The sequence below is a fragment of the Sarcophilus harrisii genome, chromosome 2, assembly GCF_902635505.1.
Source record: "Sarcophilus harrisii chromosome 2, mSarHar1.11, whole genome shotgun sequence".
NCBI lineage: Eukaryota > Metazoa > Chordata > Mammalia > Dasyuromorphia > Dasyuridae > Sarcophilus > Sarcophilus harrisii.
This window is the reverse complement of record NC_045427.1, coordinates 150,089,806-150,113,347: the sequence shown is the minus strand read 5'-3', so window position 1 is coordinate 150,113,347 and position 23,542 is coordinate 150,089,806. Positions and strand designations below refer to the sequence as shown.

The 23,542-nt window shown below is 31.6% G+C and overlaps 1 protein-coding gene across 3 annotated transcripts in view; it reads right to left on the bottom strand.

Annotated features, from left to right (window-relative positions):
* The window catches only part of RALGAPA2 (Ral GTPase activating protein catalytic subunit alpha 2), a 409,655-nt gene that overhangs the window by 118,063 nt on the left and 268,050 nt on the right, over positions 1-23,542 (bottom strand). The window lies entirely within an intron of this gene.

Genomic DNA, 23,542 nt, shown 5'->3' with positions numbered 1-23,542 from the left:
CTCCAATGAGGAAAAAAAGGAATTAAATAAATCTATATACATATGCCAAAAAAGCATGGAGCAAAATTATAGTGTTTCTTGTTTAATGTATCTTGTTTTATTTATGTGTGTGTATCTGTGTGCATGTAAGTAGATTAAAAAGATTTAAAAAATAGAAAAAAATTTAAAAAAATCTTTGGTTGTATATAATTTGTAATTTTCAAACAACAATGAAGACTTAAGAATGAACCTTTGAAATTCTGCTCATTTCATCTTTATTCTCTAAAGCAGCAGTCTCCAAATTTTTCTGATCAGGGAAAAATTTTTCAACATGCACCCCAAATATAGGTAAAGTTATTTATGTTACATCTTCAATTGTAATAATATATTATATATGTTAGAAAATATATATATATATATTAAGATGTGACAAAGATAAAATAAATAACATTTTAAAATGATATTTTGTTGATAGTTTGAAAAATCTTTTTGTTTTTGCCATTTTTAAAAAAAAATATTTAAACAAAGAAGAATGCAATTTAATATGCTTAATTATATGTGAAAATCTTGGTTTTACATTTTATGGGGTATAAGCAAAAATCTAATTCTAAGTTCAGTTGATTTTGTTTCTTGATTATAATGGCTGTTATAGCTAAAAAATAGATGAGATACCTCATAAAGACATATATATATATATATTCAAGTGAAAGTGTATTATTTTTGGTTCATTTTAAAATCTCATATGTCAATTATGGAAAAAGTTTTGATTAAAATTCAACTAATAAAGTTTTTTCCCAAGCTGATTAGTTGTTTTTGCAAACTAATTAGGATATGTTGCACTTTAATATTTTTAACAAATAAGATTTGGAACTCATTGAAAGTGGAAGACATTGGTTAAAAAATTCTGCTTTTAATTTTTCTGTTTACATACAGATATGACATTTTAAATAAGTGATACATTATTTTCAGCAAAATTTAGATTTGAAATTTCTTGCTCATCACATGATACCATATAACCATTAACTAATATCTCAAGACACACACATAGGGACAGGTTCAATATCCACAAATAGTGAATATCCATCTACATTTCAAATAATCTTATTAATAATTTTGAATACTTTGACTCACTTTTTAGTCAGATTGGATTATACTATCCTATCTCATAATGAAGCTGATGAATAGCTTATACTAAGGCGAAGAATCAGCTTCTGTCATTTATTTTCTTCCTGGACTCTAAAGGATTGTCTTGAAGACCTATCTTTGGGAACAAATGTTCTAAATAATAATGATATCAGTAGAAATTTAACTGTAAAAAAGTATGTTTTTTGGGTGGGTATGGTACAATAATGATATTTACATAACAATATTAGCTTATATCACAGTTCTATTTACAATTCTACAAGTCAGTTTAATCATCACACAGTGAGTATGAGGGCAAGGATTTCAATACTTTCTTATTCACATAATAGTGTCCTTTCCATCATATAATACTGAAAACAAAAAGAAACTGATGATGCCATGAAAGAAAAAAAAATCAGATTAGTCTAAAATATTACAAGAATCTTCAGAGAAACACTATGGGAACAACTGAACTTATTAAAACTTTTACTGCAAAAGACAAAATGATAATTTTGCATGAAATTAAAAGGCTTTTAAATAAACAAAATCAATGCAACTAGAACAAGAAAGGAAACTGCTGCTTGGAAAAAATTTGCATCAAATACTTTGATTAGTGTCTGATCTGATAAGCATCTAATACATATATACATACGTATATATGGTAATGACATAATTATATGATATATAAGAATAAGAGCCATTCTAAGATGCTTAAGTGCTAAAAGGATATGAACAAATTATTTCACAAAAGAAGAACTGTGAAATATCTATGACCATCAAAAGACTACTCTAGATGAAATCATAGACAGATAAACCAACTAATTCTGTGGTTTTACCCCAAACCCAGAAGACAAATGACAAAAGATGGAATAGTCAATGTTACAGAGGATTACTGAATCTAGTCACATTAGTACACTACTGGTAATACTGAGAAGTAGACCAGTCATTCCAAAAAGCAGTTTTAATTTCTTTTTAAATGACTAAGATCTTACTTTGCCCAGTGATCCAGTCATATGCTTCCTCAAAGATCTACATACACCAAAATATTTACAATATAGATTTTGGTGATTGAAAAGATTTGGAAACAAAGCAGGAACCACTTATCTGTGATCTGGTTAAAGTAATGTTATACATGAATATAATGGACAATTTACACAATAAGAAATGCTGAATATGAATTCAGGGAAGAATGGGAAAGTTTATATGAACTGATGCAGAGTGACATGTGGAAAACTCCAAAACTATAGAAACAATGATTATGAATGTAAACATAAAGAACAATGAAAAGAAATAGGATGTTGCATAATTATAATAACCAAGATTGGCCCTGAAAAGAATTGGCATTTTTGAGGTATAAGACTATGGGTGAAAAATCTTATATCTAATAATCAATGAAATTTATGTATGGTTTTGCTAAGTTTTTGTGTTTTTTTTCCCCCACTTTCTTTCTAAATCTGTTACATGACAGAACTGTCTGGGTAGGAAAAGCCTAGAAAGAGGTATATTTAGAAATGAATATAAGATAAAAACAAAAAGAAGCAATTAAAAAAAGACATAGTAAACCATCATCTTGCCAAAATGGACTCGCAAAGCACAGAAATTCAAAATATTTCATAATAAGCTAATTTTTACTTGAGGGAAAAAAACTTATTGAAACTTTCCTCACACCTATATTAGCACTTGAGTGACAAAAAACCTAGGGCACTGATACAGTAAAAATTCTTTCCATTCTGGAAAAAAACATGATAAACACATTTCCTAATAAATTCAGTGCTTATGTTCATATCTGAAACACCGATTTTCCACAATTAATTCTTGATTAGTAAAGACAAAGAGGATCATTTAGCTTTAAGGGATCAATCAATGCAGTGACCTAGCATCATGATAAATAAAAGACAGATAGTCTAAATTAAGCTATATTTCTATCAAATTAATGTGCTTTTGTGTTTATTTCAATGGCACACCTATATACCTTGTGATTAATGTTTCAAAGTCACTTTAGGTGAAGCTAGTATTAAGTCACAAATATCAATACAAAAACCAATTTGCATGTTATGCTAATATTAAAATTGATTTAATAAACTCTAATAAAGCCAAGTGAGTTAAATTCAAATAAGAATTGATTTTAAAGAAATATTTTAATTTCATTCTTACATTGCTAAGTTTAGCTCTATGACAAATATAAAGTAACAAGGATTTCTTCTTTTTTTTGCTTAAAAAGTTGTGGCTCTTGATGTTTAAAACTAGGAAAGACTATGTAGCAACAGCTATTCTGATAGAGAACACGCCTTCTTTAAATTCCACTGAGGCTGGCAGTTTGGATGGAGACCCCAAAATCTATTCTGTCCATCTGTTTTATTATTCTTAGAACAACTGTCAAAAGTTGCCCAGGGATCAAGTTGCAAACGGTACTAATTTGCCTCTGAAAAGTAGGGCCTGGGGGAATACTGGAACTCTGCTTATAAATTCAGAATCCCATCACCAGTGTGCCAGAGTCTTTGCTTTGTAGAGGTATGAGACTCTGGACTTCCAGGAATACATTTGACTTGAAGCCTAGTATGTACTGATACATTTAAGTCTCACTTCATAGGTAAAGAGAAGAAAAGGACAAGTGACTTAGTCTTTAAAATTTATAGTTAGTCTCCTTCATGTGTATGAGATATAATATTTTTAGAAAACAGCTTTAATTAAAAGAAATTTAATTTAAAAAATCTTTCCAAATACAAAATACCAAAAAACCCCTACTTCTCTAATATTAAAGAGGTAAGATTAAAAATAAACAGCAAAAAAGATAGTAATTTTAAAATCCAGATTTTACATAATTGACACTAATCTTACGTGAAATATTTTGCCTGTTCCTTTTTTTTTTTTAAAAACCAGTGAAGGCTGAAATGCCTTAAGTGCCAGAAAGTGACTTCAAAGGTATTTTGAGATACAGAAGAATCACAGGTCACTAACTGGAGATTTCTTCCACTTCTGTGATTGCAACAAAAGAAATAAAGTTAAATTATATGGGCATACAGAATAATGAACAAATATTTGAAGATTAAAAATAAAAATGACCAAAAGTTGCCTAAAATAAAGTTCATGAAAAGTAAAAGCTGTAGTTATTCCTCATCTTGAGTTATTTGATAATGGTTGCTTTATTAGTGACTGTAAAATGGGAAATTTTTTTTTTCTAATTTGTCAGTATTAAGTAATACGCATTTCATTAATGTCATTTTTCAAATTTCTTAAAAGATAAAATTTACCTATAATACTTCACTATTACAAGTATGGCAAAATTTCAACACAATAAACTTAAAAACAATGTCGATCTTTCCTACTTCAAACACAAACAGTTGAAAAAAAGCATACTATTCTGAAATTTTAATTTCAATAGGCAGTATTTAAAATTTAATATTTCTACTTAAAATGATCTATAGTTAAAAATCTGCTTAGAAAATTCTGTATGCACTAACATACAAGGCACAGAAAGGCCAACCATTTGGACTTGTGTCCTTTGTCCTTCCTTTGGCTCTGCAAGATTTTTTATTATAAAGACATATATTGTCCTTCTGGGAGATCTGAATAATGAGAAGTCTCACTTTCAAATAATATTACTTATAATCCTAGAGTCTAATAAATGTTATTTGGATGTTGTTTACACCATTTTGTTCCTCTCAAAAATAGTACTCATGATTAGTAAACTGAAATTTGATTAATGTTGGATTAGAAGATTCTGATGTCTAGCTGCAATATGTTATTTCAGCATGTGGGGTTATTGGAAAAGGATGTCTTTAAAACATTTGTTCTTGTCCCCTTTCCAGAATGCGTTAACTGCTTTGAAACTCTTGATAGTTTTTGACATTATTGAGATGATGCATAAATTTATTTTATATTATAAACCAGGTTAGTTTTCTTGTATTTTTTATTTAATTAAAAAACAGAATTGTGAGATCTTCCTCAGCATATTTTTTCAAAGTAGTAACTTGTCATATAAAAAAGTCCTTGGGAATCTTGGATTATGATTAGTTGAAGTCTAGTAGCCAGATTTTAGTGGCTATTTTCAAAGTATTATTCTAAAAACAAAAGAATGGTCAGATGCTATTGAACATGAAACAGTATAAATTATGGAAGGCTAGAGAATTCATTTTAAAGCTGCTTTTTATTTTTTTTAAATATAAGATTAGGATATCTTTGATTTATGGGCCTTTAAAATAACAGTGTGGTCCAGAATTTGAGCCGAATTGACAATTATTCTACATTTCTATTTCTTGTTATTTTGTTTTTGGTCTTCTTTATTCACTGCTTTATTCACTTTATTCCTTTATTTCACCATTGTGTAAAGGAATCAGAAATAATGGATCTCTTTGAAGCTGTGTCATATGCAAAGCAACTACATGAATGTTAAAGTTGAAATATTTTCCTTTACTGAATGACCTTTTATGCTCTAAATATTCTTGTTCTAATAAATACTAAAAGCAGAAAAATCACAGCAGTACCATGAAAAGCATGTAAGGTCAGGAAAAACACTCTTGCATGCTTTTTGGCATAGTGACCATTTCCACTCTTCTAACAGCTTTCTAATAGCAAAATGTATTTGGGAACAACAGTGGAATTTGTGTCATCATGACCAAATGATTACAGTGCAAACCCTAGATTCTTCTGTGGCTCAGCAGGCTTCTAGTCCCCATGGTAACTAAACCTCAGATATTGTCCTCCACTCAGCTGGAGTACAGAGAGTTGGGAAGCTTTTGTGTCTGATGAGATTTCTTCCACAACCTTCTAGCAACAGACCCTAGCGCTTCCTCCAGACTCTTTTCTAATTGAGATGCAAATTAATCTCTGTGGCTGATTACACTTCCCTTAAAGCTACTGACAAGTGCAGCTGTAACCAGAGTTTACAGACTTTCCAACAAGTGACTTCAGCTGTCATTATTTGCATGAGGCTGCCAAGGCCTTAACAGCTCACAGTCTCAAAGATGCAGATAGTTTCCCTTAGGCATTGCATGCATTTTATTTACTTGTATAAAATTTGCATACAATTAAAAGTAAAATATTATACAACTAAGGCACTGTTATTTAATAATAGATTCTAACTCTAAAAGTGCTGAAATCTTTTCCTGAATCTATCATTAACCTCAACTGGAAGGGGCTTTGGCTCGCCCCATAAAGTGTTTATCCTTACCAAATTTCCTTTGTTGCCTAATTTTACTTTTGCTGTAAGTATGCTTAACCAAAATTAGATTAGATTTATCCTCATTTTAATAATACTCGGAGTATAAAGAAATTAATCTTGATAAATCTTTATTATAATTTTTAGGAAATGGCAAATGCCACAGCCAAACTACTATTTTAATAAGCATGATGACAGAACACCCCTCAACTCTTCTCTAACTCTCGATGAGATTCTATTAATTTTCTGATCAAGTATTATGTTATTATTCTAATTTTGAAAACTTCCTTATGAACATATTGAAGAAGGGACCCCGAAACTCTATGAGGCAGAGTTGAAAATTTTCTCCATCAAGGAGTTTTAGAGTTTCGGGGTCCCTTCTTCAATATGATTAGGGAAAGAGTTTAAGGGAGTAAGAGAGATCAGGAAGTTATACATAGGGCATTCTGCCTATTTGACTTGTTCTTTCCCCAAGCAATGGTATCACTGAACTCAAGTCTTCCAGACTCCAAATCCAAAACTCTATAACTACGCCACCTAGCTATCCAACAGAATCAGACATAAATATCAAATGAGAAAACAAAAGAAGTTGTAACTAAATGGGACCATGGCTCTCCCTAGACAGGTAGAGAGTTGGTCTTATCATTTATCCAAAAGCAAGAAGAAACTTCTCCAACTCCTCACTTGGATTCATCTCACATGGTTACTCCATTGCCAAAACTTGTAGTTTCTTCCTTCATAACATGTACAGCAAGATACATACAAGATAAAACTAGAAGTTATCTCAGAGAGACGGCAATAAGATTAAGAAGGGCAGAGAAAGACTAAAATATCTAAGCAAATTGAATATTAAATTATAACGTTGTCTCTGACAGACCAAATACAGAATGAAGATTTTCTTCCACAATAATCTTCACATACTCTAAGGAAATAGCCAATTGGTTCTCTTGCTGTTTATGTCTTTGTGCTTTGGTACTCAAATGTCTCCAGTGACTAGAATGGCCTTCCTTCTTAGAATAGCTAGTTAACTTCAGAGTTCAGTTTTACAAACACATTTTTCATAGTTTTCCTTAAGGTAGACGAACCCATAGCTACTAGCATCTTCTCCACTGAATTACCTTATTTGCTTTGAAAATGTTTTGTGTCTATGTATCAGTTATAACCTCAGTTATAATCTGTATGCTCCTTGAGGGCAAAGACTGTTTCATGTTTGATTCTATAATCTCAATGCCTAAAATTATGCCTGGCAAATGGAAGATTTTAAATTTCATGCTTCTTGTCTGACAGTCATTTTCATATAATGGTAAATACATGACACCAAATTTATTATATAGTGTCTTTCATTTTCTTATTTTTTGAACTTTTGTACTTACTTCACTATCTTACTTTTCTTCTCTGAACTAGACTAAACAGTTAAAGTATTCCCTGTTTTAAGGAGGTGTTACTGGTCAAAATGATATAGGATAACAGACTCAGGGTTGGAAAGGAATTTAGATATCATTTAGTTGAATCTCCTTCCCAGTGAAGGGATATTTTCTATTATATACCTGTCAGATGATGAGGGGCCACCCAGATTCTGCTTGAGCCTGGATAAAAAAGAAAAATGGTTGCTACAAGAGTCCACTTTGTAAAGTAATTTGTTCCACTTCTAGACAGTTTCAACTTTAAGAATGTTGTTTATAATATAGAAACTAAATCTGACTACTATACTTCTGCACCCTTGGCTTAAGTTCTACCTTTAGTTTAGAACAATGATTTTTAATGCAAGGCATAAAAGACAATCCATTGAATTATGTGAATAAAAGTTTTTTAATCTTAAAAAGAGAATTCAACTTTAGTAATACTTAATATATGAAATGATACTGACACTCTCACTTGATGAGTATATCAGATACATGTTACATAAAGTATTAGGAAAGAAAAGTAGGAGTTTCACAAAGTCAACCTTTATTTTACTTGTTTTGAGCGTATTGTGACATTTATTTGTGGCAAGAAAAATGGACTTTAAAAATATTATATTGTTTGGTTTTAAAAAAATGAAGTCTCACTAAGTGGAAAAGTTGATTTAAAGATCCCTGTAAATCAGAAACCTTGCATATAAGGTGACAATAAGCAGACATAAACAAGAAAATTTTAGAAGTGAAACTTCTAGGATTACAGATTCAGAGGGGATCTTAGAGGGCAACCTTTCATTTTTCAAACAAGTACACTGAAGTGGTTTCATCAACCACTAAAGTGATGACCACTTTAATCATCAAATTGACTAAAGTCACTTATCTAGCTAGTGTTTTAGGCAGATTTCAGATCTAGGGTCTTTTCATCAAGAAAAGTTGGGAGTCCTCTGTTTCGTGAAAGATCTGTTCTATCCTCGTACAATATATTCATTTTTTCTGGGTAAGTCATTTTTATACAAAAGTCTCTGTCTTTTGTTTCTTGGAATATTATACAGATAGTTTTCTAATCCTCCATAGTGAGGGATGCTAAATCATTTGTGTCTGAAGACTATGTTTTCACAATACTTGAATTTTATCTAGTTGCTTGTTGTCTTTTTCCTTTCACTAGGCAGTTCTGGATTTTGGCTATGTGTCTTGGAATTTTCTTTTCTTTCTTTCTTTTTTCTTTTTTTTTTTAAAGACGTGACTGATGAATTCTTTATTATCTTTGGACCCCTGGTTCTAAGTGTTCTAGACAGCTTTCTTTTAATATTTCTTGAAACAGATACTAGGCTCTTTTTTTTTTTTTTTTTTGGTCAAGGCTTTTAGATAGTTTGATGATTCTTAATTTTTTTCTCCTTAATCATTTTCTAGTTCAGTCATTTATGTTATGAGACACCTAATATTTTCTTATATTTCAATGAGTACTGTTTGGGAAGGTTTTATATCTCCTGTGCTAGCATGTTAATTCCCTTGCTCTCATTTCTTTCTAATTTTTTTTCCCTCTAGTATACTCATTTCATTTATTTAAAAAAAAATCTTACTTTTTTTTTTTTTCCTATCATCTCTTCCGGGAATTCTAGCTGAATTTGTGTCTAGATTATGTTTTTGAGGCTTTTATCGTAGATATTTTGGAGTAATTCTCTTCTTTGGGGATTGTGCCTTGAGCATCCTTGTCAGCTTTATAATAACTTTTATTGGTAGAATTCTTTTTTCATTTGCCCTTTTTTCCATCCCATTTCCTGACTTCAGACTTGATGCTAAGGATTGGCTCTCTGACCTTCTGAAAAAGGATTTGAGTTAGTCCTACTGCTGCTTTCTTGAGGGATATTAAATACTGTGCTATCTCAGAACAAATAACTCATGTTAGGTACCTGCAAGCTTTCAGTGTCTTCAGAGCAATGTGATCCAGGACAAAGCCTGATCATTGCCTCTCTGGACTGACCTTGGTTTGGGTCATAACGAACTTGGGTCCAAATTCTTGCTTCAGATAATTATTAAGCATGTGAATCTTGATATATCACTTATCTCTGCCTCAGTTTCCTTATTTGCAAATGAGAATAATAGCATTTACCTCTCACATTATTTAAAATGAGATTCTATTTGTAAAGCAGTTAAAATTCTACCTTCTGAAGGAAGCCTTTTTCAATCCCTCTTAATGATACTACCTTCCCTGTGCTAATTATCTTCGATTTGAACTATGGATTTATGTCAATTATTATTAACAATCAACTTTGCCCTAAATGTATTTTGCACTGTGAAATACTAGCCAATGAAAATATGAATAGTAATGATAGTACTATGCCATGTGCCAACATCGTGCTTAGGTTTCATGAAGGCACTGTGAATAGCAACAAGATGTAATGAAACTAAGCTTTACTTTTAAAACTATGCTAAATGTATCATCTACAAAATTTTTGCAACCAAATTTTCTTACCAGTTTAAAAGTTTTCCAAATGAAAAATATCAGTGGATTTTGACATCAAGGAAAATGGAAGTTTAATAATAGAATTTCAGTTGAAACCTTTGCATAATTGGAAGATGGACCTGAAATATGAGTATCATGATTTAGTAATTATAGCCAATGATGTACCTTATGTATCTGGATCTTCGTATCTTTGTGAGGTATCATTTTTAGCAGTGACATTCATTATTAAAAGCAAGTATTAAATCAAACTTTGTATTGGCTCTTTTAAGGTATATATAGCAAAGTGTTAAACTGAGATTAAAAAAAAAGTAAAGCTTCTTTTAGCTTTATTATTTTACTAATAAATTTTGAAAGAAAAGAGGGTTTTGTACCAGTAAAATAGTTACTTTAAAATATTATCCTTTTAAATTCTGTGTATTATGTCTGACAATAGATATACATTTGTACAATGGACATATAACTTACATAATCATTCACATATTATATATATATATATATACACACACACACACATACATAGAGGCACACAAACAAGTATATGAATTGAGAAAAGTTTTTACTGAAAGAGTAAATAAAGGAGAGAAAAGCTCTATAGCTCTCTTATGACAATTTTTTAAAATACCAAAAAAACTGTCATTCTTCCTAACTATTCCCTACTTTTGCTTATCCTGCATAAATATCCCCAATTCTTTCAAACAAACCTCATATAAAATGGACTCAAGTTTCTTGCTCATTCTAGTTGGCTTCTAAAAAATTCTTAATTTGTCAATAGCCACATCTCACATTAATTCTCTCTTCTTTGCTCAGAAACACAGTAAATTACAGATTCTCAGAGTTGGAAAGGACTACAGAGTCCTTTCCATACCTGCTCAATAATCTGTTTTACAAATCTGCCTCTGTGCAACGTCTAGAAACCTTGTTCTGTCCTTTGTTCATGGTTCTGTCTTCTGAGGCCAATCAGAACAAATCTAATGATTCCAAATGAAAGCTCTTCATATGCTTAAAAGTAGCTATTATATTTCCCCAAAGTCTTTTCTTTACCAGACTCAATATTAATTTCAACAGATCCTCCTAATATAATGAGCTTATTGACCCTGACACATAAAGTAAAAGTTCCATTGCTTCTAAGATTCTGATTCATGAGAAGGAAAGCATTAAGAAAGGTTACTTTTATAGTTTATATTTACTTTTATTTCTTCTCCTACTTCCTCTAACTGTTAATCTGCCAATCAGCTATAGAAAGTTAGGAAATGGAAAGGCAACAAACCCTAGAAACATATTCAAATATACAAATTCTTTAAACTTCACACAAATAATCAATTCATATAGATAACAAGCAATGAAAAACACTATCAAATTATACTTGCCTTAATCTGGAATTATGCCCAAAAAGTTATCAAACTATGCATACCCTTTGATCCAGCAGTGTTTCTACTGGGCTTATACCCCAAGGAGATACTAAAGAAGGGAAAGGGACCAGTATGTGCCAAAATGTTTGTGGCAGCCCTGTTTGTAGTGGCTAGAAACTGGAAAATGAATGGATGCCCATCAACTGGAGAATGGTTGGGTAAATTGTGGTATATGAATGTTATGGAATATTATTGTTCTGTAAGAAATGACCAGCAGGATGAATACAGAGAAGCTTGGAGAGACTTACATGAACTGATGCTAAGTGAAATGAGCAGAACCAAGAGATCATTATATACGTCAACAACGATACTGTATGAAGCTGTAATCTGATGGAAGTGGATTTCTTTGACAAAGAGACCTAATTCAGTTTCAATTGATCAATGATGGACAAAAGCAGCTACACCCAAAGAAAAAACATTGGGAAATGAATGTAAACTGTTTGCATTTTTGTTTTTCTTCCCGGGTTATTTTTACCTTCTGAATCCAATTCTCCCTGTGCAACAAGAAAACTGTTTGGATCTGCACACATACATTGTATCTAGGATATACTACGACATATTCAACATATATAGGACTGCTTGCCATCTAGGGGAGGGAGTGGAGGGTGGGAGAGAAAAAATCGGAACAGAAGTGAGTGCAAGGAATAATGTTGAAAAAAATTACCCTGGCATGGGTTCTGTCAATAAAAAGTTACTATAATTAAAAAAAAAAAGATCCCTTACAATGATTCATGAAAAGAGAAGCAGCCAAAACAAAAGTTAACCTTAACCTTTATTAGGAAAATATGAAAGTTTCTTAGTCTAATTAGAAATGTAAACTGTGTGAAGTGAACCTAAAGTACTTGATAATATTACTTTATATTATATTATACATTTTACCTAACTACAAACCTAATGTAAATAAGTTTTCTTATTAGACAGTATAATTTTTCCAACATAAGAGTAATAAAAAAATTATACTTGCCTTTTAATTCTATATTTATTGAATGGTCAGCTTAAACATTTAAATATCTACAAGTACTCTGCTGGGGGCTAGAAATACAAAGAAAGGTAAAAAATAGTACTGGCTCCCAAAGAGCACAGAGTCTAATGGGAATACAAGAAAGCAACTAATGGCAGATTAGACAGATAGAGGGAGCGAGATATGAGTTGAGAATGACATCTAGGTCATGAACCTAGGTAATTCGGAAGAAGGTGAAATCCTTAACAGTAATAGGGAAATCGGGAAAGATTTGAAGGGAAGATATTAAGTTCAGTTTGAGATATGCTGAGTTTACAATGTCTATGGGATATCAGTTTGAGATGTCCATTTGGCAATTGGAAATGTGAGTCTAGAAGTTTGGAGAGAGAGAGGTAAGAGCTAGATAAGTTGATTGGATAATAAGCAGCACAGAAATCATAATTTAAATCATAAGAACTGATGAGATCAGTGTACAGAACATTTAATCATTTATGACCTGCACTTCAATATTGAAGTACTGTTTTTGAAGAGTCTTTCAGAAAACAATTCAGTCATAGCAGATCTCCCAAATTACAATATGTCAATAAATGAAATATTACTCTTTTGCTGAGAAAGCAAAAGTCAGTTGAATTGAAAAGTAAATGAACAAAGTCCTTGAGAAATGGGAAAAGTATGGCATTATTGTTCCTGTTTAGAAGAAAATCTTAGCTACTGAGAAATTATATATCTCAATCATGGTCATCTAATATTTGTGTGTGTGTGTGTGTGTGTGTGTTTGTGTATGTGTATGTGTGTAGAAATCAGAAAACAAAGGTTAAGGTAGTCTGCCTTCCCTTCAACAGACTCTGCTACTGTTCTTACTTCAATAACAATATCCTACATAGGAGACATGCGAGAAAATAACATTGATATTTATTGAGAGTAAAACTACATAATTACCCTCTACCACTAATTGGAGGTTTTTCAGGAACAATGATTGTTTGAGCAATGTTGTCATTCTCTGCCCCCTCTTAATAACTAATTTATAGTTATACTATGGCTTATATTTTCTTTGATTTTCTGGGGGGAAAAAGATAAATGATAGAGTATTATAACTTTGTGATTCAAATTTTGAATAAAATTTAAACATTATTTTGACCCATATATGTTCAATGCATACCCACAGGTTGGTGAAATAAAATGCTTCCTAAATGACAAAAATATCATCCATTCTTGTTTATAATTTTCAAGTTAACAAGTTTTAAAAACTTAACTTTGAAAATAAAAATGTGAAGTTTTATTAGTTCACTGTGAAAAGGAACAATTAGAAGTACAAAGTCAAAATGAATGAGATGAATTCATATATTAAAAGGAAGAGGATAGTAGAATGGATTAGAAAGAGAAGCTAAAAAATATTCTGTTTTCAAGAAGGACAAGTAAGAGAAAAAACTGAAACTTTTGTCACAGAAAAATACAATAGTAACACACACCAAAACTAATGGGAACCAACTGAAACTGTTGTGAGAAGATATACACTTTTATTAATGAAAAAGAGAATGATTTGGAGGGAAAAATAAACTTTAACAAAAATTAATCCCTTCCCCCAACTAAGCAACAAAATAGAAATCAGAAAAGTAAAACAGTCATTAACAAGATTAAAAGCCATAGGGGAAAACTAAACTGTTTTAGTCAAAAATGAAAAGAAAAATTAATAACAATGCAGAGAAAATTATAAGAAATTATTTTGTACAAAATAACTGAAAAACAAAACTGACAATTTAGAGGAAATCAATTGATACTCCAAAAAATAGCGGGATTTAAATAGAATTAGACTATTAAATATACTAATAAAAAAAAAACTGAACAAGTCCATAAATAGATTCCCAAAGGGATAAAAAACACAAATAAACATCAAGATTGGATGGATTTACAAGTAAATATTATCAATAATTCAGAAAACATTAATTACAATATTACATAAACTATTTGCAATATTATGAAAATAAGGCACACTTCCAATATCTTTGTATGATATAAATGCGGTCTTGATACCTAAAACAGGGAGAGACAAGCAGAGAAAAAGTAAACTATCGACCATTATCAACAACGATGCACTGGGTATAAATAAAATGTCAAAAAACAGGCTCCAGCTACATAAATTACAGAGATTATATATTATGAACATGTGTGATTTATACTAGGAATTCAGAAAAACTATAAATATAATCAATTAGATTAATAATATGAATAATAAAGCCATGTTTTTTTTTCAATAGATGCTGAAAAGACTTGACAAAACCTGAGGCCTGTTTCTGTTAAAACTCTAATATGAATAGGAATAAATTAACTTTCCCTTAATACACCAAGACAGCAATATCTATTTGAAACCAAGAAAAAACTTTTTATGTACTGGAGTAAAGTTAAAGGCCTTTACACTCTAATCTGGGTAAAAATACCCATTAGCATAACTACTATTTAACATAATTCTAGAAATGCTAATTCTAGCAATAAGGCAAAATCAATAGATATTAAAGAGAATAAGTACAGACATAGAAAAAACAAAATTATTTCTTTTTGAGGATGAAAAGATAATTTACTTACAAAATCATAAGGAGTCAATGAAAATTAATGGAAACAAATTTAGCAAAGTTGAAGGATATACAATAAATCTACACAAATCATCAGTATTGCTACATATTACCAACAAAATGCAGCAGAAAGAGCTAGAAAGAAAACTACAGAGTATATAAAATATTTGGAAGTATATTTATTAAAACATATCCTGGAACCTTTTAATTACAATTATAAAACTGCAGAAAAAATTCAGACTTTACTATCTGAAAAAATATTAAGTGTTTATGGATAAGTTGGGCCAAAATAATAAAAAGGTCAATACTACTGATTTCTTCCACATCACACCAATCAAACAACTAAAAGAATTATTATGTGAAGACTGAAAAAATAACGAAATTCATACAGAAGAATAAAAAGTAAAGAATCCAAAGAATATTAAAAAGAGGAAAAAGGACTATATCACAAATAAAGCCATCACTAAACTATTTAAATTGGAGACATCAGTAAATGGAATAAATTAAGTATACAATGAGTAAAAGAAAATTATATTAAGAAAATGACTAAAATGTCCATACCTTTTAACCCAGTAATTTCACGGTTAGATAGCTATCTTCAAGAGGTCAATAACAAAAAAGGAAGGCCCATATACACACCAAAATATTCATAGAAACACTTTTTGTGATAGCAAAAAAATTTTGAAAACAAAGCAGCTATCCAAAAATTAGGAAATGGCTTAAAAATTATGGAATATAAATGCAATGTGCTAAAGGAAAGGCTATGTAGAATGAATATTGGAGTGAAACATGAATAGTATAAAATGTAGAATAGAAAATGAACTGATACAAAGAGAAAAAAGGAGAATCAGGAAAACAACATATAGTATTCCTTTAACAATATAATGAGAGGAACAAAACCAACAAAATTAATTCAGATGATACTGTGAAATTATAATCATGAAAACTGGCCCAAAGGAGAAATATAAAAAATGCATGTTCTGGCTTCTTTGTATAAGCAAAAGACAAGATGTATAGAAACCCTAACTTGGTTACTTTTGTTGAATTCTTTTAATTACTCATTTTCTTCCTTTGTTTTGTTTTCTATTATAAGGAATAACTTTTTGAGGGGTTTGCAGTGGAGTATAAAGCTGAAAATGTGGGTAATGCTAAAACAAAAGGTGATGGGATGGTATACTGGCTGCAGAGTTGAAAAATAAAAGGAAGCACAACCTAAAATTGGACTTTAGAAGAGGAAAGGCTTTGTTAGGAACTCTGAGAAGCTTCACACCAGCCACCATAGCGATGGGCCACCTTGAGTTCCACTTGGAGATCCACATGGAACAGCAACTTATAATAGGGAGCAGCACTGTGTGATGACCATTGGCCTCAGCAATGGGATGATTAAGGGACAACAGCCGTTGTCTATGAAATTTTTTTAAAGCCACCTATGAGAAGAATAGAGAATGTGCCCATATGTCCATAAGTGGTAAGTACACTGTTGTGTGGCAACACTGACTGAAATGACTCTGAAAGAAGAGACACTGGTGCAAATTCCTGCATAAGGATGACAGGACCAAGATGTCTAATTGTCACTTTTGCTCCAAATCTGAGGGATGCAGCAACAAAGATTTCTACACATCAATTTGGAATCAAAAATAAAAGAAATGCCCTTTATCTGACAAAAGCTTCTGAATACACACACACACACACACACACACACACACACACACACACATTTTGTAGTCACAGGCATACTAAGAGAATAATTTTTGTGAATTAACTTGCTGGATTCTGTCCAGAAGTGCCTTTCTGTAATGTATGCACTCTCCATTTGAATTGTCCTTTGAAACCATAGAACAGCCTTCATTACCTCAAAAGACATAGTCTCAGAGAATGCAAAACAACAATCTACTATTACAAAGGTCATCCTATGGATGATCCATTGGATCCTTGATTTTAACTGCTTCTAATCATCAGTCATGTAGTATCAAAACAACAACTTGAGGAACAGGGAATCCTCTGTCACTAGAGCACATCATCTGTTACAAATGTGGTGCAAAAAAACATTACATCAACAGATACACCAAAGAACACTTGCATTTTGTTAGTGAACAGTGATCTCCTTAAGTTCAGGGACTAGCAAATTGAGGATTTTTATTTCCCAAAGCTGTGATGTTTGAGAGAGCTCATCCTACTACCATCCTTTGGATTTATGATTTAATTATTTAACAACAAAGTTGACAAAACTATGATTTGAGAGAGACGTAAGCATTTTTTAAAAGTTTTCTGAAGGTCGGGGATTGTTATTTCCCTATAATTTTAAAAAAATATGTGTTTTGGTTCCTCTAAAGATGCCCTCAATTGATACCTCAAGTCTATCATTTAATAGAAGGCTATTTTCTAGAGGGTTAAAACTATTAATGAGCAATAATTACTCACTAATTTGGGAGGAAAAAGTAGCACTCTGTTATCTCAAATGATCTAGGTAGAAAGGTCACTCAAAATCTGACTTTCTGTTAAATTCAGAAGGAGCGAGCATCTGTGGTAGACTACTTAGCCCTTATAAGTAATTTGACTTTTGAATGTAAGCAAAAGAAATTTTAAGGAAAGATATTAAGAGCCTAAATGAGAGAGTTTTTTAAGACTTGGATATATTTCTACTTGAGTTGTCAGTTTAGTTTCAAAACACTCTTTAAGACAACTTTACAAGACACAAATTAGAAGTGCTGGTTATCTGGTGAAACTAATGACCCTAGTTAACAAGAAAATCTTATATCTCAACCATATATATTTTGTACTTAACTTTATATTAAACTTTCTTATTGTTTAGGTGCTGTTGGAAATGTGGAGGAAGTGAAATAAGCTATTCTACCTATAAAACTGTGTAATGAAATTTTCAGGAAAAAGGGGCCTATGACAATTCAACTACAAGAATTTTTATGATTCTGAATAAATCATTTTTTAAAATTAAAAAGATGTTAACATTGGTTGGAAAGAACTTATGAATAGCTTTAAATAACAGAGAAGTGTTTTGTCTAAAGAGGCAATAAAGGTTGCCTTGAAACTTGAGGAAGAAATATCAATTGAAAAAAAAGAAAGACTGGATCTAGATAAAACAGTTGAAAGGAAGACCTCAATGATTCAGGAGACAACAAGCTAAATAAAGATAGTGGTTGTGAGAACAGAGAGAAAGGGATGTGAGTAGGCATGTAAAAATTATCAATTTACTTCATTCCCTGTACTTTTAGCCACCAAGTCATTGCTCCATGAACTAAGCCCTAAGGACTCAGGCTTTTATACCTGTGCTCTTACCTTCTTGAAGATTAATGTCTTAGTCATTCACTAAATCTAGATCCAAGCTCCAGTTATACTTCATTTCATTTTCAGTATTCTGCCAAAACAAGCCAAGGCTTTAGCATCCTCAGTCAATCAACTTATCCCCTTCCTAGTTCTGAATCACAACAGAATTCATTCATTCAAAACAACAGTGTCATTGCACTTGGAAAGGGTTTCTCAATCACATTCCCTTTAATTATGGTCAATATCTCTAAACACAAACATAGAGGTTTAGTGAATAATTTGATTTACTTGTTCTAAAAGGTCATAAAGAGAGAGAAGAAAAATCCAAGTTTTCTGAAGGACATAAGCTCAAGAGTATAGGTAGAAAGAAAGGGTAAATTATACCTTTGTTTAAAAAAAACAAACAAAAAAAAACTTCTACCACTGAGACTTATTCAAAAGGCAACAGGCTTTTGAAGAAGAATGAGAGAGCTTTGATACATGCTTACACACACACAACTGCATCTATTAGACTGCTTAAAATGCAAATATCATAAATGATAAACATTAGTATGTTTCTTGGTCTGCTAACATAGAAATGTCACTTCACTTTTTCAAATTTATTAATTGTCTGGGCTGTTTCAAAGATAATACTTAGATTTTTTCCTCATAGAAATAGTAGATATTGTCCAGCAATGATTTTTTATTTTGAATAAAGTTATAATAATTGAGCAACTAAATGAAACTGTCAAACACTGGATAAGTGGGTTTGGAAATTCCTATCCCCTGATTAAGGTTCAATTTCAAAATCTTTCATTGACTTGCGAACTGAACAAATAGCATGTGGCAAGTTTCCTATTTACCACACACTAGACACTGAAAGAAGCCCCCTGATTGCCCACAAGGGAAAGGAAGAGCAGATGGTAGGAGCTGGTCCTCATCACTCAGAGCAGGCATTGGCTATAGGATGAAGGCTAAACCTGATGGATCCATTCAGCCAGATGAGGAAGCTATAGAAATATCTTCTAAGGATAAAAAGAGCAGGCTGAAAACATTACTAACATTACTCTTATCTAGCATATTCCCAGTGTATTTCCCTTTCTTTACTTAAACCTGACAGGCAGTATGACTTTATAGGTTGGTAGCTGTTATTGCTATGTTCAGGTCAGCAATTATACATAAGGCACTAATTGCTTCATTGGTGCATACTGCTCACAAACAACATTTTCCCACTCAAAGAGAAATAGGAAAGATAATTGGGTTTTGAATAGAATCCTGCCCAAATTACAAAATCTTTTAACTAATGTTCAGTGTTCATGGAAACTGAAAGATTTAAAGTTTAATAATAACTGATACAAGATTATCCTAGCAGACATATATGTAATAGCATCTAAAATTGAACCTCAATGACAACTGATTTGAGGCTAAGTTAGTATGTTTAGGAACCAATCTTCAAGTAATAATCAGAAGATGAGGCAACATAGCTATTCTACTTACCATTACAGAACAATATAAATTATATGTAGTTAAGAGTTTAGGGAAAAATGTGTCTCCTGCTATAATTTGTATAAAGTCCAAAATGGAAATCACACTTTGTAAATACTAGTCCTTGTTCATATGACATTTTAGTTGAATGAGTCAGTTTTGTCCTGGCAATAGTTCTACTCAATAAAATGTAATTTAGAAAAACAAACTGAAAATAAAATGGGCCACATAAAATCAGAACTTAGCTATTCATACTTAAGTTTCTGTTCTTTTGTCTTCACTTAGTACCTAGTATCAAGGAAAGGTAATTCTTTACTTGACTTTTGCCTTTTAAAACAAATTCACTAAACTCAGATGGGCTTATACATTTTGTGGCTTTTCTGTATTACACTTAGGATACTGTGGAGAATATAGTTCTATGTAGGAATAATTTCTTTACTTTTGGGTGGAGAATTAATTACAATACACTAGGATATCATCTAATACAGGGGTCCTCAAACTTTTTAAATAGGGGGACAGTTCACTGTCCCTCAGACTGTTGGAGGGCTGGACTATAGTAAAAACAAAAACTTTGTTTTGTGGGTCTTTAAATAAAGAAAATTCACAGCCCTGGGTGAGGGGGATAAACGTCCTCAGCTGCTGCATCTGGCCCACAATGTAGTTTGAGGACCCCTGAAATACATGTGCCCTATTGTAAATCAGCTGTTATTGTTCTAAATAATTTTCTGACAAACTTGAAAGTGATATTTCACCTTTACAAAAGTTTCCTCTGAGATTACTTATTGCAAGATGATAGAGTCATTATTTGAATTTTTGGATTTATTTAGTTATTTCTAAAATTCAGCTCTGATAGTTATCTCATGGAAGAAGTGCATTCCAGACATAAAGGGAGAAAAACTAAAATAAAACAAATAAACCCAGGTCAGGCTTTTGCCTATATGTCTTCTGGGTTAACATGATCTAATACAGTGAAATTTTTAAGAGGAAACCAATTATGTGCAAGCTTGTACAATTTATTCAAAGGCCATTAAAGAATGGCTTGGGCAGTAATGAATTGAACCAGCTACACCCAGCGAAAAAACTTTCAGAGATGACTGAACCATTACATAGAATTCCCAATCCCTATATTTTTGTCCGCCTGCATTTTTGATTTCCTTCCCAGGCTACTATTTCAAAGTCCAATTCTTTTTGTACAACAAAATAACTGTTTGGACATGTATACTTACATTGTATTTAACTTACACTTTAACATGTTTAACATGTATTGGTCAACCTGCCACCTGGGGAAGGAGGTGGGGGGAAGGAGGGGAAAAACTGGAACAAAAGGTTTGGCAATTGTCAATGCTGTAAAATTACCCATTCATTTAACTTGTAAATAAAAAGATATAATTTAAAAAATTAAAAAAAAACTTAGGGGGAAAAAAAAAGAATGACTTGAAACTTATCTTTTCTGAAGAACAAAAGCATTCACATCTGCTTTTTTCAACTTATACCACATCCATCCACTTTTCCCACTTCTATAACATTATAAAAACAACAAAATCTCAACTGCCACCCAAAAAAGGGTAATTATCCACATTTGACAAATGAAAAAATTGAGAATAAGGGAGATTAAAGGACCACCCAAGACACAAAGATGGTAACCTTCAGTGGAAGGATTTGAACACAGAACGTCTGACTCTAGAATTAGTATTTTTTTAAAGTAAAATTTAAATATACATGACCTTAGCTAAATACCACTTAAATTTTAATTATGCAGATGTTAGATTCTCTATCAAAGAAATGACAGTATTTTTTATTGATGACAGATTTATTTGGAGGAGATCCCTAAGAGAAAAAAATAACGCATCTAAAGAAAAATTTCCTTACATAATTTTTGTTGCTGTTGAACAGTCCAGCAGACCGTACTGATGAGCTTCTAGTTCTTTCTACTTGACAAGCAATCTAATCAACAGAATTTTTTTTTCCTTTTCTGCCAAGATGCACTTTGGTGCAGTGGAAAGAATACTTTATTCTGAAGGCAGAATTTACTGAGGCCAAAAGATTAAATTCATGGTCCTTCAGAAAGGGCTGGAGATCTATTGAGACATTCACTGCCAGGATGAAGAACAAGAAGGTATCCTATAGGGAATAGGACACTAGCCTCCAGGGGATGGACCAGATGGGATTTAATAGTTCTTTTCTACTTCTAATTTCTATGATAATTGCAAGTTGCCACGTGGCACATTTTCTTTTTAAGGCAAATTATCTTTTAGTCAATTTAAATTTAGTCAAATTTAAATCTTTTAGTCAATTTAAAATTTTAGTCAGTTTAGTAAAATTTAAAGACTGAAAAATTTCAGTCTTTGAACATATCTATTTATGGAATCTCTTTTATTCAAAATTGAATTGATAAAAAAACACCACAGGTAATAATTACTACTTTTGCTTAAATGTTATCATGAACATACATTTTTGAAGGTGATATATTTATAAATCAATATGTAGCTATCATTTAGTATAAACATTAACTAGAAACCAGGACATGTTAAATTCTATTAAGTGATCTGAGAACTTTTGTAAGAACTTTGTTCAGTTCACTGAATATTTCTTTAACCTGAAACAATTCAAGAGCTATTTAAGAATTATGATACTGTTAATTTAATCTTTGAGAAAAAGTGAAAAATGTTAATTGCTGTTCTGGAACAAGATCAAAAAGTAGAGAAAAAAATTATAGTAAAGAAGGAATTATAATTTAAATATTACCTTTGTAATTCAACTCCAATGAACTTTCCTTTAAAAAGACTTCCTTGATTCCCCATGGATGTAATTTCATTTTTCCTTATGAATCCTCAAAGCATTTTACTTAAAGCTCAAAATATTTATTAGAGTCTAACTCATATTTTAACTGTTGTATTCTTCTATCTTCTCTACTAAACTGTAAACTCTTTTAAAAATAGTATTTTATTTTTCCAAATAAATGCAAAGATTGCTTTCAAATTGACCTCTGAAAACCTTGTGTTCTGAATTTTTCTCTCTCTCATACCCCACCCCTCTCCCCAAGACAACAGGCAATCCAATAAAGGTTAAATTTGTGCATTTTTTTAAACATATTTCCTTCTTAGTCATGTTGCTCAAGAAAAATATGATCAAAGAAGGGAAAAACCCAAGCAAATAACAACAAAAGGTGGAAATATTGTGCTTTGTTCCACATTTAATCTCTGTTCTCTCTCTCTCTGGATGCGGATACCACTTTCCATCACAAGTGTATTAGAACTGCCTTATATCACCTTATTATTGAAAAGAGACAAATCCATCAATAACTGGTAGCAACTATCTCTCATAGTTAGGCAAGTATATCAGTGCTTAACAGTGTATTCCAAATTAAAAAAATTATAAATAAATATTTGTTGAAGTAATTTATGGATGGAAGAAAACCATAAGAAAAATTGGTATTTCTTGTGTGCAAGTCACAGATATTTAAATACTTGCATTTCAGTAAGTCAACAAGCATTTATTAAGTGCTTACTATGTATCAGACATCAAGTTAACCACTGGACATACAAAAAAAGGTTAAAAAAAAGTTTCTGCCCTCAAGGAGCTAGGATTCTAATGGGGCAACAATATATAAATAACAGAGATTATTTGGAAGGAAATTTCAGAGGGGAAGACTGAGCAGTTGGGAGGACAGGGAAGTGTGGACTGGGAAAAGCTTCAGAAGTATGATTTGAGCTGAGTCTTGAAGTTAATCAAAAGACTA